At 38.4% G+C, this 20,171-nt stretch overlaps 1 protein-coding gene and 1 long non-coding RNA gene across 5 annotated transcripts in view; one reads left to right on the forward strand and one right to left on the reverse strand.

Annotated features, from left to right (window-relative positions):
- The window catches only part of LOC149679514 (plexin-B-like), a 293,178-nt gene that overhangs the window by 250,284 nt on the left and 22,723 nt on the right, over nt 1-20,171 (reverse strand). The gene's annotated exons all lie outside the window — the stretch shown is intronic.
- On the forward strand, nt 14,360-15,383 carry LOC149679516 (uncharacterized). Its single transcript, XR_016365810.1, has 3 exons — nt 14,360-14,830; nt 15,006-15,130; nt 15,331-15,383. It is a non-coding gene; the product is annotated as an uncharacterized LOC149679516 (long non-coding RNA).

Consider the following 20,171-nt stretch of genomic DNA (forward strand, 5'->3'; position numbering starts at 1 on the left):
GAAAGTTCAGCCTCTACAGCAATCATGTTTAAGAAATTCGGGTTATTTATCATTTATAGTAAGCAATGTGAGGTTTGTGACGAAACACAACAAATCAATATCAATCCCCAAACGTTGAATTCAAAATGGAACGAATTCCTTTTTTGGAGTATTTGATAAATTCGTTTTAATCTACTTTGAAAAATATCACAATTCATTTTGGGGATCTTTTATCACACTCTAACCCCTCTTTTTTGAGTTTCCGAATTTTTAACACCTGGTCAATGTTGTGTTATTGGCTATAGCACCTTTTCACACCGTCCGCTATTGTCAGACACGGGGCCTCTACCTCGCACACTGCAAACCGATCCGGTTACTTTACGTTGATATTGAAAGGAAAACACTATTGTTAGTGGTCCTCATCATCGAAGCCGGAAGCATTATTGTCTGAAACACTTTTCAAGAGACTCGTGAAGCGTAATTCAAGTTTCATTCAAAAATAACGTCACCTTGGTTTCGCTCTATAAGACTACAGGCAGTTTGTAAGCTTTTACAGTTGAAGGGTCTATATGGATATGGCTTTCTCTGCCGGTTCTTAGTTTAAACTTAGGTGTTCGTCAATGGGTGCCTTGATCCGGCGTCAAGTTAACTTTGGAGTGTTTTGGAAAGCGGGGGTTTTCACATTGTTGGACTGAAAAGGTATTCTTCGCGCCCAACGTTTAGTTTAAAAGTGTTTGTACAATGGAACCGCGCACACCTTACCGTTTTACCACGTACCAAACATTTTTGCACTTTCAAGGAAAATACTCTATAAAGACGCCTCATGTTATTGGAATTTCGGTCACAAGGTTAAACATGGTTCCACCGAAACTAATTTCCCTGATAAATCCAGGAGTATTTTGGCTAAATTTCCAGGTGTATCATTTTACAATGAAGGACTCTCAATCTAATCCAAGGCTATCTTGAAAAATGACGTACATAAATTAAACTAAGGTCTAATCGAAAACCAGTGAACACATAGTTAATGGCAATTGTCCATACATTGATCATTTGGTTAGTGTCAAGACAGTGCACACTTAATAGTTAATGGATTGTGTCAAGACATTACACACTTAATAATTAGTGGCTTGTGTCAAGACATTACATACTTAATAGTTAGTGACTTGTGTCAAGACATTACAAACTTAATAGTTAGTGGCTTGTGTCGAGACATTACAAACTTAATAGTTAGTGGCTTGTGTCGAGACATTACAAACTTAATAGTTAGTGGCTTGTGTCGAGACATTACACACTTAATAGTTAGTGGCTTGTGTCAAGACATTACAAACTTAATAGTTAGTGGCTTGTGTCAAGACATATCACAATTAATAGTTATTGGCTAGTATTAAGAGATTGAACACTTAAAAGTAGGTGGCTAGTATTAAGAGATTGAACACTTAAAAGTAGGTGGCTAGTATTAAGAGATTGAACACTTAAAAGTAGGTGGCTAGTGTCAAGAGATTGAACACTTAAAAGTAGGTGGCTAGTGTCAAGACATTGAACACTTAAAAGTAGGTGGCTAGTGTCAAGACATTGAACACTTAAAAGTAGGTGGCTAGTGTCAAGACATTGAACACTTAAAAGTAGGTGGCTAGTGTCAAGACATTGAACACTTAAAAGTAGGTGGCTAGTGTCAAGACATTGCACACTTAAAAGTAGGTGGCTAGTGTCAAGACATTGAACACTTAAAAGTAGGTGGCTAGTGTCAAGACATTGAACACTTAAAAGTAGGTGGCTAGTGTCAAGACATTGAACACTTAAAAGTAGGTGGCTAGTGTCAAGACATTGAACACTTAATAGATATTGGCTAGTATCAAGACGCTGAACAATAATAGTTAGTGGCTAGTGGTAGAACACTAAATATTCATTCGTGAGTGGGAAAAAACACTTCACACTTCGATAGTTAACGACCAGAAAAATATTGAAAACTTTTGAAACATAAATTAAATTTAATTGTCCTTAGTTGTTATACCACGCCATCACACGCTACTTCAGTTCTTTTAATCCCTAAAAATTACTCTCCTTGAAGTAACCCAATAAATTCGCGTGAAAACGTTTCAGAGCTCATCAAAAACCCACGAATTATATGGAAAGGTTATCAAGCATAAACTAACACTCCACTAAACACGGCGCGACACCTTGTTCAAATTTGTTCCCATTTGCCACCATTGATGGTCGGGGTCCTATGCCCTTCTGTTGGCAACTCAGTCTTTTCGTTTGTGTATAAAGATCTATCCAAGCGTAGGGCATATCCTATCGTGGCTGGCTCGGAAAAAGAGTCCTGGGATGGTGGAGAAGAGGGTCGCGGTGCTTCGGCTCTTGGGTAGGTTGGAGGACAAGGGCTAAGACCGTATTTTGGGAGATCCAAGAAAGAGTTATGACCCGAAAATGGTTTTCCAAAAATTCCGTCTTTTTTCTTTCGAATACTTCTTTTTCACTTTTGAGGTACGGTACCATTTTTATGTCCTGTCGTTTTTTCGACGTCTCTCTCTTCTTATATATATATATATAGGCCAAAAGTAGGGATAACATTTTTTTAGGCTAACTACAAAGTAGATCAATCTTAAGTTTTCAAAACAGGAAGCTGAGACTTCTGGAGCGGAATTCTAAGTTACCCGAAAAGTAACGAACCGAAAATATTTTATCCAGCATTCCAAAAAATTTATTTTCCTTGTCAAATGTTCGAGAAGCGTTACAAACCGTTACCGTCCGGTTTGTTATTGGGTATGAAGTGCGCGATTAGTTCTTAAAGGGATACTCCAAGCTAGATCAATTGGAACCATGTTTCTATCTACAATATTAAAGAAGATACAAGCAATTAAGTTTTGTCAAGAAGTGATATATAGTTTATTAAGAAGAAGGTATAAGATGCCCAAATATTCGCGCGCCATAGTCCCAGTCCCCCTATCAAAATACAAGTAGGGGGACGTAAAAGGAGGCCGGGCTATTTCGCCTCACCTCAGTCGGAAAATACGTCATTTTCGTCATTCGCGTCGCGCTGACGTGAGTTTTCAAGAACCAATGAAATGCTGGTTGTAATTTAGAGGCGGGGATTAACTCCGGACCTACTAGATATCACTTCTTGGTTTTGTTAATGGACAGTACGCGTTAGGCTTTCTTGCTAAAACACTAAGGCGTATTCCTATTGGACGACTAGGACCCCGTGTTTGGATTCCTCCAGTAGCGTAGCGAGCAGTGTTCATTAACAAAACTTAATTTCTTGTATTTTCTTTAATCTTATGCATTTTATAAAGCGCTTTGAGCTGACTAGCGAATATTTCTAAACCAATAAGCCTCTTCGATGTAAAAAATTGGGTAGGCAACCCTTCGTATCTGCGCGCTCTCTTGACAAAAACCGTCTAGAGCGCAGGCGCCGAATAGCGAGAAGGAAGGAACTGTTTTACCGCCCCGTGTCTTCCCCTCTTGAATGAATGAATGAATATTTTAATGACCTTTTTGAAAACAATCCCTTTTAAATCAGGGAGGAACACTCTTGGTGTTCACAGGTCCGGAATAATGATAATAAACAAAATACAAAATACAATAAAATACAATACAGGACTCAATATAATATTTACAGTTAAACAATTGACTATGTACATCTATGAATTGCAGAACGGGCTAAGGTTGGCATTGTTGGCGCAAATTGGCCCAATTTTGGAGGATCCCTTTTGTCGTCCCTACCAATTCTAAGTTTAGCCCCTCGCCAAGCGCCAGGGTATCCTCAATCGCGGGCAAACCCAAAGGTCCTAAACGGCGCCCTCGCCAACTCCAGGGCTGGACATTCCAGGATAACATGCACTATATCCTCTTTGACCGCGCCACAGAGAGGGCAACTAGTAAATCGAAGCGGCACACTTGTTTTTCGTGTGCAATACCTACACAGACACACACCCAAGGCCACCCAGAACTTTTATTCTATAAGTTACGAGTTACATAATCACACGTAGATAAAAACTAAAGTTTCCCCAATGTATTTTGAGAGCATATTTCATTTAACGAGTACTTTTTCGCAATTTCCGGTTTATCTTCTTCTGTTTGAAGATATATATTTCAGAGTTTAGGACAGAAGGGTTCGATACATCCTATATATAGTCTTATTGGCTTTGCTAGCGATTTTGTCAAGGCTCTCTCTCTGAGCTATCCCGTTAGTTTAAGATATTCTAGTAACGTATCTTCCAGACCTAACTCAGCTCAAAGAAAATAGAGCAAAGAGAATAGAAAGTTGGCATGTAGATTGTTTTTGCTCACAGAAACTTTATCCCCTTCTCTCTCTGTCTCAGCTTTAACTTTAGTTCAGTGCAATGTTGCGAGCCCTTTCTTGAGCAGAGTTTGCGATACAAAATCAACTGATAACCTTTCCTTGGCTTTCATATGGTCTGGAAAATAATCTACAGTCTTACGATGTCCAGTATTACCAAAATCAAAAATATTTTTCTATTACAGATAACAGATACCCAGCTTAACCCGTACCGATATTTACTCAGTATCATTTAATAACTAGATACTTGTAGTTATACCGATATATAGGCTAGCAGCGCCATCTACATTACTATTAAATATCAAGTAATTAAATTTAGATAGTAATCTATATCTATATAAATCAAAGTCCTGACTGACTGATAATCAACGCCCAGCCCAAACCGCGCGTCCTAGAAGGCTGAAAATTTGCAGGAACGTTACTCATAAGTAGTAGCGCGTACTAAGAAAGATTTTTTCAATCCGCCGCCATCTTAAAAAATGGCGCCCAAAAATATAAAAATCTTCTCTATGCAACAAAGTCCGCGCGTTTCAACCGATTTCGCAAATATTTAGTACACTGGTTTCCTTTAACCTATAGACGGGCTGAATGGTCTTTTGGGTTCGATTTGTTGCCATCTTTTTAAATGGCGGCCAAAAACTTAAAAACCCTTCTTTAAGGAATAATGTCCGCATGAGAAGTAATAAAAAAATGTTCCGACGGGCTGATGGGCAACGCCGAGGGCCTTCGCTCCTAGGGTGCTACAAAAATATTAGTCATCAGTAAAATCTACCCATTCTTTATATCATTTTGATGGAAGTTCTTATTACGCGCGAGCGACGCCGCGGGCAACAGTTACACTATACGTACAATTTTCAATGGTATGATATATAATAATATACGGTATAAATTCCAGTTCATCCCAAATTTCTATTAGTTTTTTCACAAAAATTTTAAAGTGTTTGAAAAATATTAAATAAAAGTTTTATTATAAACTTAAAACTAAGGAACAAGTAGAAGCAAATTTTCTATTTCTCTTCCAATATTCACTCTTTTCAGGCTGTGCCATGTACTGAGTTGGCATTCCATATTATATTCTCGCAGAACCGAACTTAGTTTAAGGCATGAAGCTGCTGCTTCTTTACTTAGCCCACGACACCATAATTGTGTACAAGCCAGCTTTATAAAATAGGGAAAGCGGGGGCGGATGAACACTCCACGTTAAATATCATAAGAAAGAAAGTAGCGTTCATAAAGTCCAATTGAACATAGGACATTATCGGTCTACTGATCTGTAAAATTCCTTAGCATCTTAAAAATTTACTTTTTTCGCATTTCCATTCTATGAGCACACGGATGTTTGCAATGCTTAAATTTCTAACAAATTTTGTAAAGAAGGCACCGGCGAATGGATAAAAAGAAAGGACTAAGTCTCCAGTTCAATTACATGCATGGTCTTTGTAAAATACACCCTTTCGACGAGTCTAAGAGGGAAAGGCGCGGGGGTAAAACCCTGCCTTCCATCTCGCTTTTTATCGCCTGCGCTGTAGGCGTTTTGGATCTGAGAGTGCGCAAACACGGCACTGGAGCAACCCCCTTGTATCTCCTGATACTAAGGGTTGCCTACCCCCCTTTCCCCGTCGAAAGGGTGTATTGGCGTCACGTGGTTTATGTGACGTATTTCAAATAATTTTTAACCACCCGCCGATGCCTTTAACACGTGGTGTTTGCTTCTTTAATGGAATCAATGGAATGGTCCATAACTCTGGAAAAATTTCATATGATGATTTCGTTACGCTAGATGGCGTAAAAACCGTTTTACTTTGAGACTAGATGACGATAACATATACCCTTTGTAAAATGCGTATAAAAAGGACAGCGATGTACACAGAAAGCTAAGGAGAATCCCGAACTTTGCCAACTTTATTACACAAAAGCCTAGAGAGTATCGGTCCCCTCGATTTCAGCGCCATACGTACAGATTCACCACAGTCAGCAATATATTGTTCAAGTTCCCTTTTAAGGTATTGATCCGGAAAATGCTTTCTCTAGCATAGTTCATCTCAACCTGTATCTACTGTACATAAAAATCAAGGGCTCAGCTGTCACTATTGTAATACTTAATCTATGGAGTTCTAAATTTGAACTGACAAGAAAAGGTACGAACTTCATCCCATATAATTTAAACACGAGGATCTTTTTAAGGAATACATCGTTTTCGAACTAGGAGAATTGATAAAATTTCCACCAGGAGTCAAAGCTACTTGGTACTGCACTTTATCCTACAAATAGCTTGACCTCCTGTTGTAAATGGTATCAATCCTCCTAGTCTGAAAACTGTGTATACACTTTTGAGCAACATGTACGTACTGAATCTTTAAATTTGGAAAGAGTATGTAAAACTAAGAGTTTTTCGAACATAGATATCGTAAATATCTTTTAAACGCTACTACTTTTTAACTTTTTATACTAATCTATTACTATATTTTTAATATAGTTAATAATTTTGATAAACTAGAAGGCGCCATCTACCTAGGTTTCAAGCAGAGAGAGGAAACAATTCTCTAATATAACACCAGGGAGGAGAGACTAGAGAGGGAGCGTTAGTCTAATGTTAGAGAAGCAGTAATATAAATGGAAGGGTAAAAAGGGAGGGTAGCAATTTTTACCTCTCACCCTCGATTCTAGCTAACGCGCACGCGCGAGTGGCGTCCGTTACTACACTACCGCCAGCTGCCTCTTCCATCCAGTTTAAAGCCGGTTTTTAAATTTCACGCATGCGCGCGGACACCGAGGCGAGTGACTGAGCTAGCACCGGAGAGAGAAGAGTTTAGCCACCAAGCGAACCGCCTATTCACATTATTACTCGCTCTCAAGTCTATCCTCCCTGGTAGGAACGTCTGGTACGAAAACGTAGACAATGCCCCCTGTACCTTAAAAATAGAAGTTAATTCATGAGAACTAGCTTATATTTTTAAATTTCGATAGATGGCAGCGCTTAACAATCTCCTACCATAGGTAGAGGCGTGCGCATGACATTATGTCGCCTGCTTTCTTGTATATCATCTATGAAGGCGGGGAGTGATATTTAGACAAAGTTAACCAAACCCAATGCTGGAAGTACTACCAAAACGTTTAACGGGAACTGAATACAGTAATTGTCGTCTACCCAATGCTGGAAGTACTACCAAAACGTTTAACGGGAACTGAATACAGTAATTGTCGTCTGCTCTATGGTATATCCTCTATGATAGAACCAAGAGTCTTGACCACAGTTAGATCGCCGTGTTAATAGGTCTGATCGGGTCGGAGATAATTTATCTTTAGTATGAACAAACGTTAGCAATTAGGCTGGATAACCAAGAATATTGTTGAAGTGCAGGGTAGTGTTTGCAGGAACTCTCAATAATGCTTGAATATTCAATATTGAAGCAATCATTTCTAATCCAAGCAATTTTTCTTTATTATAATTGTTTTGCTACTAAGAACAACAATTTCGATAAACTAGATGTCGCTGTCTACTTAAATTGCTAGCGGAGTGTTGAAAAATTCTTTCTAACCAGGGTGGGAAATAAGGATTTTTTTAAACTGGACATTGGGCCAGCGACCCCTCTGGCCTGGAATAAATAAACTGGTCCATGACCACTGACCAGGGCGCGTCGTCTGCTAATTGAAGAAGCGGATAATTAAAATATATTAGCTAATGTCTGGACTCTGGAGGCCCTTGAATTTTCTTATGATCCCGTGGACCACTGACCCCCCTCCGATTTAATTTTTAAACTGGTCCAGACAATTTTTAAACTGGTCATTTGCCCTGTGCCACCGCCTTATTTCCCACGCTGTTTCTAACCCTTGCTACTAATGTGATTCACGAAAAGAGGTTGACTCTAGCACTATCTACATAAAAGGAACCTAATTAAATTCAAGGTAATCTTCAAAGAAAAAGTTAAAATAGTAAAGCTAGCTTAGTTCTTTCGCGATAACGTTTTGTTTCACGTTCATTCCTATGTACATTACACACGTTTTTCTTATATCTATGACTTTAAAGCCTTAATCCACCATTACGGGGGGATATACCGGTTTTTCAGAAAAGGAAACCCCTTGTGGGGCGCTAAAGGGGTGAAATGCCCCCATTTTTGGAGTACATAGCCCTTAGTGTAAAAAAGTTCCTTCGCTAGTTTCTCTCGTAAAAGCTGATACTTGAAAGTCACACTAGATCTTTCGAGACGGAGCTAGCGGACTCAATAAGCCTTTCGGGCCTTGTACTAAGTAAGGCTTGGAGGTGTTAGCCAAAGCGTACCAAATTAAGCACTCAAGAGAGCTTTAGGGGGAACTTGAAAAAGTTTTTGGGGTCGCTGAGGACGTAAAAATGCTAGCACCAGCCAAAGATCTTTTTGCTACCACCGCTTCAAAATGGGTTTTAGCAGTGAATTTCGGCCCTCGTACCATAGGTTCTATACCAAGTGTAACACTGCAGTGATTTTACAAACTAATCAAGAACCTATTGTAAATCTCAGGGGCAGAGGTCAAGTCAGAGATGTAAGTTACTTGTTTTGATTACATTTATTTCAATCTAGATTTTTGTAATTTTTTCAATGTTTAAATTGAAAGAGCACATAAAATAATGAATCTTTCAAATTGGAACCATCTAACCATTTATAATATTAAAGAAGATACGAGCAATTAAGGTTTATTGCAAGACTGGTCTACCAAGATGACGACAGAGGGCTATAAAAACTTATTGGACGAATCCGACAGATGCTACTAGTCGTCCAGAGAGGTCTAACGTCCATGGTCTATTCGCAAAACTTAATTTCTTGTATCTTCTTCAATATTGTAGATAGAAACATTATTCCAATTTTAAATTTTCATTATTTTAAAGGAAAAAATGCCAACTGCGAATTTTACTTTAAAGGGATAGTGTAGAGCTGTTGGCAGAGCCGGAAATAAGCACAGGACACTGGACATTGTCCAATAAAATTTTAAAATGTCCCATAATTTTTATAAAAACTAAGGGGTCACTGGACAGTTTGACCAATAAATTTTCCAAAGTTTTGATAGCTTGACTATGGAGAAGCAACACTATTTTTGCACACTCTAGTGGACAATGTAGTAAAAATTTTCCAGTCAAACAAGGAGTCACTGGACACATGTCCTATAGGAAAAGTTTTCTTATTTCCGGCCCTGGCAGTAGGCCGGCGTGTCCGAGGCCCATTTTTGAAAGTGATAATTAACAACTTAAATAACAATATAAAAGGTGCCAAGTCTTAATTTTAAGCAGACGACAAAGAAAAACAAAAAAAAAACTTCTAAGTTCAAGGATTTCAAGTAGAATCGAGAATAATATGAACCGAACCGAACTGACTTCGACTCCAAAATCCATTACTACTGAGGGAAAAACAACTTATAGGCGGATTTTTTTTCTTATTGGTCTATTGGATTAATTTTTTTTAATTACGGCAACTACATATCTCTATACACAATGGACAATTTTTGTAAAGTTACTTTGCATAGCTTTTCCCTGATACGAAATAATTTATTTTCTAGCATGAAATTTAAATCTTACACAATTTACTAGTAATTTGTGATTTTTTTAAGTTACACTCTAACCACACATGACTATAGACCTTTTCATTAACCAATACACAGGTTATTTCACTCGCATCAAGAGCCCGAGTCCACTACGGACTCGACTCGCACTGCCTCTAGCGGTGCTTGTTGGCGCAAGGGAAATAACCCAATAAGTCTACCCAGCCCCTGTGGTGTTCTAAAATTAAAATAGAACAATCTATTCTAGCAATATTGCCTTTGCCTAAAATGAACGAAACGAAACGATTTATAGCTTGCAACAAGTCTTAACGAATTCACCAGCACTAACGTCATCTTTTTTGGGAAAATTTCTAAATTTCTAACCCTTTCGTAATAGCACAATCCATCAACTATATATTATATAATCAAATTTAACCTCACACACACACTATTTTACCTTAACACCACAGACTCGTATAGCAAAGTCAGAGACCTATAGATCCAGAGATAGCAAATGCAAGGCATATACAGTCAACAAGCTTATAACGTCGATTTGCCGGCATTAATTACAAACCAAACCTAGACACGATGTCCAATGACACTTGACACCATTACCAAAGTAAGTTAATATACAGTAATATTACGTTAAAACTGTCAAGCAACGTTGATAACGGATGAAATAGCAGCGACTACTGTCCATCCTTATAATTCTTAATATGCAAATGATGTTTAGGCACCCAAAGTTTAATGGGATATTAATGCTAGAGCAGCGAAACCAGTGGGAAGGGGGGGGGGGAGTAAAGAGAGGGAGGGGGGGAGTAAAGAGAGGGAGGGAGGGGGGGTCGAGTTGGAGAGGAATTTTCGGTTCAATATCTAAAGCGACACTTCCAACGTCTGATTTAACGGATAAAGTTAACGTTGCCTTAAGGACGTATTAAATCAAAGCTATCAAGCGATTTGAAGTAAGGCATTAATGAGTTTCGTCGCGGGACGAATCAACCTTTTCGTTCCTACCAGGGATAGATGTAATTTTAGAAGTAGGAATGGAGAACGGTTAGTATTTACTTCAGTTATACCGACTCATAGCCCAGTATTGAGCCCCTCCCTCCATCACGTAACGAAAAGTTTAAATTATCTTATTGGCTCACTTTGATGACGTTGCTGACGGGGACGGCGAAAAGTATGTAATTCCTTTTTACCTCTGTCGCTATGACCTGCCTCTTCTTTCATAAGGGGAAGCCTGGGTGTCCGGGACTTACATACGCACCCAGATTACTCTGTTCTCCATTCCCGCTTCTAAAATTACATCTATCCCTGTTACTACTACCATAAGTTTATAAGATATGTTCCATAAGTATGACACTTCTTATACTTCGTAATGCATATACTTACAGCTCGAGATAACTAGTTCGAGAACGACAAACGAGAATTGAAGTACTACACTCAGCTTTGCAGTACTTCCATCTTCCTATTTAGTCTGCATTACTAAGCCTTTGACAGCGCCTCACCAGGGGTCGCTTTACGAGAATCTATGACTTACCTCCCTCACTTCATGACAAGCTCCAGTTTGTAACCAGTGACAAACTTATGCCACTACAGATAGTTACAAAGACAAACAAGAAAAATTGCGATTATGTAATTATATTATACTACGTGTAGGCCGTTGGAAACGGAATTAAGTTTTCACATAACTGTGGAAAATAGCAGACGAAACCTATATTGAGTAGAATTTCGCTTCAACAACTCGTGAAATCAGATTCCGTAATTTTTAAGGCCCAAGACTGTGAAGTCGCTTTGCTGAACGACTACGGAAATGATTCGCGGGCTTAGTTTGAAAATTTCCAAGTTCGTCGTTCATTGTTGAGATGGCACCACCTCGTTTGCTACTTTTCTTTAGCCATAGCTCACTAGATCATGCCTTATTGACCATGACCGAACTTTTATGTTAATTTTGTACCGGATGGTTTCCACAAGACAGAAACTAACTTACACAAAACTCCGATTCTATAATCTACGTTGCGGCTTTATAAAAACAAACGTAGATAAAAAATTGCAAGCGATTTCACATCGATGTAACTCTCTGTACATAAGTAAAAGACGGCAATAAGCAGTGTTCATGGGAGACCCACTGTAGCTTCATATTCGTTTAAAGGAAAGAACCAAGCAAGAAGTGATATCTAGTTTATTAGGGAGAAGCTATAAATTCGCCACATTTATAATCTAGCTTTATCTCCAGTCCAAACGTAGGTCCGGACTTAATCCCCGCCTCTAAATTAAAACCAGCATCTCATTGGTTCTTGAAAACTCACGTCAGCGCGACGCGAATGACGAAAATTCCGTATTTTCCGACTGAGGAGAGGCTGCGAAATAGCCCGGCCTCCTTTTACGCCCCCCCCCCCCTTGTATTTTGAAAGGGGGACTGGGACTATTGCGCGGGAATACTTAGGCAACTTAAACCTTCTCCCTAGTAAACTAGATATCGCTTCTTGAACCATGCTGAAAGACGTGTATAAATACTGCATATTTTAACTGCCGCGAATGTCATATATCAATCTACAACATTAACTAAGAGCAATTAAGTTTTCTTACAGTTGGGCCTTTCAAAATATAACATTAGTTTCATTTACTTTTGACAATAGTTTTAACTTTGTTCCAACGATGAGCATTTTCATTTAGCTCAATTTATCCGTTGTTCGAAAGATCTAACATTCTCAAGATAATATAATGCAATGGTTGTTAATTTTGGTGCGAAGTCGAATTCAGCCTTGGCTGTTTTCTTTGCTTTCTAGTATTAGAGTAGCAGAGTAGCGTTCATCACTTAAGTTCGAAGAGATTTGACTAATTTAAAGCGCTAATGAATCTTATTGGGCACGATTCCACCATCACTAAGCCTCGGCCCCTTTCTAAATAACCGTTAGATTTTGTGACTTTCGCCTTTTCGTCTTTGGGAAATGTAATAATTATGATTATCCGTTATTAATTGACAAGGCGTTCCCAATTATATAACGTGATTATTACTAGATTCTCAAACTTACGAAATAAATGAGGGCTTTAAAATGAGGAGTTATAATTTGAATGGCGGGAGTGCGCGGGATTTCAAGACAATTAAGAGCTTCAATTTTAGACATAAGATGTCAACAGTATAAAAGGAACGTTTAATCATTTTAATGCGATGTCGGTTATTATTGCAATGTATTGTTTTTAAAAACGTTCCTCTAAAATGGGTGTACCGATTTAGATTACAAGAAAAAATTTAATTTTAGTTTTGTCAAAAATATATCATAACTTAGCGTTTTACACGTACTTTCTAAGCGAGAAAAATACTAAAACTATAGCCAAAATATTGGTTAAATACCATGATATAAATACGGTACGTTAGAAATCTGTAATTTACATCTCTACTTGGTAGATCGTTACGCGACTCAAAGCTCACTATGACAAAAGGTTTTTAATATTTGCTTAATTAATTATTAATTATTTTCTTTACTAATTATAGTTCATAACTTTACAAATTTCTCAGAGACGTGTAAACCAAGTTTTAATATATATTTTGAAACCATTTTCCTTCGAAGAAAAATTAATCTATTTAAAAGTTAGATTTTATTGATGGTGCCGAAACCCGGGAGTCTATCCATTGATGTTTATATATGAAATTATATATTACTGAAAAACATGGTACACGTTGGCCAACTGGATTAAAAGCAGAAATGACAAAAAGCAACTGTAGATGGAGTCCGAGTCCCTGATCTTTCAGCATTACACGTAAACAAAATGAGGTGTTTCTCAAAGTCAAATAACAAGACACAACAATTACACAATGCCTTCCATCATATGGAGCTAGGTTCTATGGGAGTTCGCTTTGGCTACTCTTCCTCGTGTAGTGAACTCGGGCTCCGTCTGGTGTTGCGCTCTTGGTGCGAGGGAAATAACCTTAGAGGGCGCTCTTTTGCCTGTGGGTTGGCTTCTTTGCAAGTACTTAATGGGATGGTCTGTAAAGTTCTTGACACGCCCCTACAAAACGTATTGAACATCCCTTTAAGTGATGCAGAATACTTCAGATAAAATTATATCGTAATAATCAATAGGAAATTAACAACAGGTAAGTATCGAAAAACATTTCACAAATGGTAGAATATAAATGGCCGCTGCCCATTGCTCAATAGATACAGTTAGTTAAAGCATAAGGAATATCCTCAGAGGGAATATCCTTTACTATGGCTACCCAGACATATCCGTGTATGTTTGGTAACCTCCCCCACACCCCGCCGACAATCACATTCAATGGGCCCGAACATCGTAAATCTCATCGCCCTGGCTTATCCCGCGGGCCCCTTAACTCGCCATTTAGAGGAGCCTTTGAACAAGCTAAGCCTAAGAGCTTTCGCCTACTTTCAAGCTACGCTGGCAACTCCAAATCACGGGCCGAAGGAGGCATTAAGGAGAAGCCAGATATAGCCGTCCCCCGCATGGACTAATCATTCCTGGCTGGAAGATCGACTATACCTACGTTCTCTGAAATATGTCAAATGTAAAACTGGAAAATCAAGGACATTAATGACTCCGAACATAAGGACATTTAAGACTTAGAAAATAGTACATCATGGACACTTAAGACTCCACTTAAACAATATTTTCAGTGAGGCATTAATAATGAAGTAAAATAGTGTAATTGCATTTTAAAACCAACTTGGGTTGACAAATTATGCGACGAAATTTGGGGATTAAAAGTGTTGGCATGTGATTGGTCAAAGTAACCATATTTGCTTATTTAATTTTACAGTTGGAACTATTTGGCAACCGAGGGAATGATTTGAAAAACGTCATCTACAACCTTTCATCTATTTACAGTTAACGCCACAAGATGTCGCAAAAAAGATGCATGGTGCTTTAAGAGATAAGACTCGGCGATAAAACGTCATTAAACGCCAACTAAGATTGAAAAACACGGGGTAAAACGTTTCCTTTCATCTCGGTTTTCGGCGCCTGCGCTTTAGGCGTTTTGTATCCTGAAAAGGCGCAGAAACGGAAATAGACCATTTCGTTGTAAGTAAGAGGGAAAAACCCGGGGGTAAAACTTTGCCTTCCATCTCGGATTTTTGTTGCCTGCGCAGTAGTCTTTTTGTATCATGAGAGGGCGCAGAGACGGATGGCAATGTATCAACCCCTTGTATGTTCCAATACCGAGGGTTGCCTATCAACGTTTTTTTACGCCGAATAGGTCTATGGAACAAGCCCATTGTATGACCCGATACTGATGATCCACAGAGCAACCTCGAACCATTCGTTGTACATTTTGTAGGCTAGCAGAGACATACCACGGTCAACCCAAAGAATATTTACTTAGTAAGTTGAAAATAAAATTCCATACTGAAAAGGTAATTCAATACCGAACGGAAAACTCTGCCAGAAAAGGGTAATGGGTCGATAGATACGTGTCCAAATATAATTGGGCCATGGTTTGTACTAGTCAAGCGGGCGGGTGTAGGTTTAGATTTCTATAGCATAGCGCAAAGTTTCGTAACAACTCGATACGGTTTCGCAAGGCAACTTATAGACGAAGCCTCGATGGAATTAAATAGGACTAAGCAACGTTGCGGTTTCCCTTTGAGCGGGAGCGGTAAAGTACCGGACCCAAACGTTAATACTACCATAGTAGCTGATGCCCACGATTCGACACGGCCGATCTGACGTCACTAGATTGTGGGGCTTGAAGTTTGAGTTACTATCACGAACACATATATCTAATGAGAATCATTGTGCAGGATGCATTTTCTCAACGTATCTACGCGGATTTTGTGGGAAGAGGTACACACAAATCATTACGTATGATGAATAATCTATCTCGCTGAGAGTTTCACCTGGCATCTTGTTGCTACCAACCAATGAAATAGCAGATAGAAAGACGTCAGAGTTGTAAGGCTTGACGGATAGTAAATTCTCAAAACCCGCGTAGAAATCAACATGGGAGATATGGGGGACACAATGATTCCGGCTAGCTGTATGTATTCCTGTTACTAAATATACTGAGGACAAAATTGTACTTAAATATTTAATCTTATTTATTATCTTGTATACCTTTTTATAATAAGAAATATCATATTATTTTTGAACCAACTATCATTCCACCGTGTAAATATTGGACTTCCACATCGTGGCTGTTGCAATAACCTCTTTAGAGGACCGAGTTAAATTAATTGGTGTTTGGGTTCATGTTATCAAATTTTTGAAAAGCGAAAGAAGTGTGCAATGATTCGATTCTACTTTATCGAATCTGTTCATCGAATAGAGTATTTCAGGTCAGGATCGGACGAGGGGTCGGTCATTCATGAAATCCCGTACGCTACCCGTGAAATCCAACTTTTGAAATCCGAAATCAAAAGCAAAATCAGAAATCAGGACTGAAATCACAAAATCAGTATTGAAATCACAAAATCAGTATTGAAATCACAAAATCAGTAAAGAAATCACAAAATCAGCAACGAAATCACAAAATCAGCAACGAAATCACAAAATCAGCAACGAAATCACGAAATCAGTAACGAAATCACAAAATCAGAAACGAAATCACGAAATCAGTAACGAAATCACGAAATCAATAAAGAAATCCAAAGAAAATCGGAGGTAAAATGAAATAAACAGACCCGTTTTGAAGCTTATCCGTTTTGCCACGTTTAAAAAATCGCGCCATAGCTTGAGTTACGGCTATAGCTACATCTGGTGACCATATTTACGCGGGAAAATGCCAACGCCTCACAATCACAACTAGTCGAAACGTGCTCGTGCCAGTGTTGTAGTAAAAGCTTTACAGTTTCTCGCGAGAAAGGGTAATTGCGATTTGACCGAGGATTTCGCACATTTTACTTAAATTTACGAAAAAACTATTGTTTAATAACTACGTGTTTACTGAATTTATTTCATTATGGCAAACAATGAAAATGAACAGTGTAAAAAAACTGCAAGTGAACTATTTGTGCTCAAAATGAAGGAAGAACTTCCGCCGCAAGTGTTTGCTTGTTTAATTAATACTGGTTATGATTCTTTTGAATCTATCAAGAAACTTGAAGAACCGGAAAACATTCAGAAATTAGAACAATACATCAGGGATAATAATGAGATATTTGACGAAGAAGACGCTAAGTCAATGTTTGGAGTATTTTTCAAAAGCAGAAGTAAGTTTCGATTTCTTCCTGGACATTATCATAAGCTCGAAGCTTACGCTAAAACATTAGTCGAAATGCCCAAAACGACAATGACACTGAAGAATTTCTCAGACCAGAAAGCTGCTCCTAAAAGGTACACCAAAGGTACACCAGCACGGACTTTTACCTTTTCCAAGCCCATCACCGAAATTGACCTGACAAAGAACAATGACACGCGAAACATCGAATCAACCAACAATGACATTTCAAGCAAAGAAGCGTTGAATAATTCACCAATAAATGAGAGAAGTGAAGTTTTTGAAGATGCCACAACAGAGACCGCTGATAACTTAATTATAAGTGGTCTACGACAACAAATTGAAAAATACAAGAAAAATTCGACATGTGCAAAATTCTCTAATTCCAAAGAAGGCACCAACTACGAGATTTTGTCTGGAAGTTCACAGTCTAACGGTGTTTACCGAATAAACTGTTTAGTTTGTGGGAAGATGAGTGTCTTGAACAGAACATCTTCTGGATTAGGATATAGCGCCTCAAATTTTTATAGGCACATGAAAAAATGTTTTGAAAAGCCTAAGCCTAAATTGCCGCTTGTTCAAACTACCTTACGATTTACCGAAGAGCAAATTTCCAGAAGCCCCCATGATCAAGAAGTTGTTGGAATAAACATTTCTCAAGATTCAAGCGGAAACAAGACCAAAGATGGCCCTGAAAATCGTGAAGCGGATTTTCATTAGACCTCCCTTCCAGGGAAGTAGCTGAGAAGGGAGGGTCGTCTAGCATGTCTTCCACAAACTTAAAAAGAAAAACTTTTAATTTTTCAAGAAATGAGCGAAAGAAACGCATGTTTTTGGCGGCTGCTAATGATTCTTCACAAACTAAGCTTGATGATTTCTTCCCCACTTTAAATCAAATAGAGAACATTGCTAGAGAAAATGAGGGTATTTTTAAAGATTTAAGTTTGAAGTTGAGTAACCCTGAATCAAGCATTTCACAAGCAAATCCAGCAACAAATACAAATATTGGAGGATTTCTAAAACACTTATGGAACAACTGTCATTCAAGAACTAAGAGACATTCAGAAAGCGTGAAAAAATTTAGCACGGCACTTTTTATATTTGCTGGGTCTTTGGCGTATTCTTTTGTTGTTCAAAATTTACCATCAGCTTTACCATCCTTACGACAAGTCCGACGATATCTCTCAGAGGAAAGAAATCCAATCAAAGAAGGAGAAATTCGCATAGTTCAAGTATTGGAGCACCTTAAACGTTATAAAGTACCACACAAATTTGTGTCAGTTGCTGAGGATGGAACTCGTATTCTTAGTAGAATCGATTACGACCAAGCAAGTAATACTTGTGTCGGATTTGTTAGACCATTGAATAAGAATGGTTTTCCGAATATGCAGTCCATGGAATTTTCTTCTTACGAAACAGTTGTAGAATATTTTGAAAAGGAAGCTAAGGCAAACGTAGCATACGTTTACGTGGTACAGCCACTGCACCCCAACACTCCTCCATTATGCTTAAGCGTTTTTGGGACTGACAATAAATTTTCGAGTACAGACATAATAACAAGATGGAAGACCATAATTTCCGAATGTGCAAAAGTTGGGATTACCGTTGCATCTTTTTCAAGCGATGGTGACCCGAAGCTTCTTAAAGCCATGGTTAATGAATCCTCTCTATTTGATTTACACGTGCCACGTAATCCAAACATACCAGAAGAATGGACTTGGATTTCAAACATCTCTTTAAAGCCACCATTCTACTATCAAGACCATGTTCACGAAGGAACGAAACTAAGATCCAGAATTCTTAAAGATTCAGTGGTCCTTCCAATGGGTAATGAAGTTGTTTCCATCTCGCATCTAAAAATGTTGTTGTCAACTTGTTCTAAGGCGGAGCACGGCTTAAAGGAGTCGGACCTAAACCCCAAGGATAAGCAGAATTTCGCTGCTGTTGAGCGACTTTCATCTTTTAATATCGAGCGACTCTTAACTGAGAAAATTCCCAACAGCAAAGCTACAGTTGTGTACTTAAAGATAATGAGAGCGGTAACAACATCTTTTCTGAACAAACAAAAAACATTGATTGAGAGAATTGAAGAAGTTTGGTGGGCTGTTTTTGTCTTACGGTTTTGGAGGTTATGGATAGAAAAATCAGAATTCTATAGCTTGAAAGATAACTTTGTAACTCAAAACTGTTTTTCTGGCATAGAGTTAAACGCCCACAGTCTCGTTGCTCAATGTTTAAGCGATGATAGCTGTCGAGACTTCTTATACCCTCATTTAACAGGGTCACAGGCATGTGAGAAATTATTTAGATCCTTAAGAAGTATGTCTACAGTCTTTTCTACTGTAACAAATTTTTCAATGCTCGAACTTCTTAATCGTATTCATCGCCTTGATGTCCAAGCCCAGATAGCTTGTGAAGATTTCTTAAAATTTCCAAACCAAAAGAAAGATGGCCATCGTTTTGTTAATCAAAGAGTGACCTTGAGTTTAACAATACCCACCGCTTTTGAAATTAAAATAGCCATTGAAAAAGCTAGATTGGAAGCAAAAGAAACAATTTCAATGTTAGGAATGACAGATGTTGTTGGAGTTTCAGACGCGGAACTGTTAAAGAGCGTTTTAGTGAAGGTGCGCAAACCAAAGATTGAACCTGCGCTAGAAGACTTCGAAGAAGATGAAGACGAAAATAACGATGCAATTTGTGATGTGGTACCCTCGACTACGTCGAACCTGGATTACGAAGTAGTTTCTGAGGAATATGGTGGCTTAGCAGAAGATATGGAAACAATTCACTCTTCGTGCAACAGAAACGGAGTAAGGTTTGTAAAGCGTCAAACCGATTTAAGAAGCAGTGGTCTTCCTGTGTACGACATGGTGGCGAGCGTTGGCGCAAAAAATAGCCGAACCTTGGCAAAAAGTATCAAATGCAACTCTCCATTTACCGCTTTTACTAACACAGGCGAAACTCTTTTCATAAGAAAAACCACCGCACTATGGCTATTGAATTCTCATGAAACCTTGTCAAATGACCGCTTACTTCGCGTAAGAGATAACTCTAGTCAAAGTTCAAGACATTTCTCGAAAACGACTAATACGAAACCATACAAAGCAGATGCCGTTAATGTCGGTGACTTATGTGCTTTTCGGTATGAAAAGAAATATTTAATTGGTCGAATACTACAATTTTCTTATCAGAATGGTAAAACCT

This window comes from Phalangium opilio, unplaced genomic scaffold, assembly GCF_054372755.1.
Source record: "Phalangium opilio isolate 3A_F unplaced genomic scaffold, DU_Popi_V2 ptg000041l_1, whole genome shotgun sequence".
Classification (NCBI taxonomy): Eukaryota; Metazoa; Arthropoda; class Arachnida; order Opiliones; family Phalangiidae; genus Phalangium; species Phalangium opilio.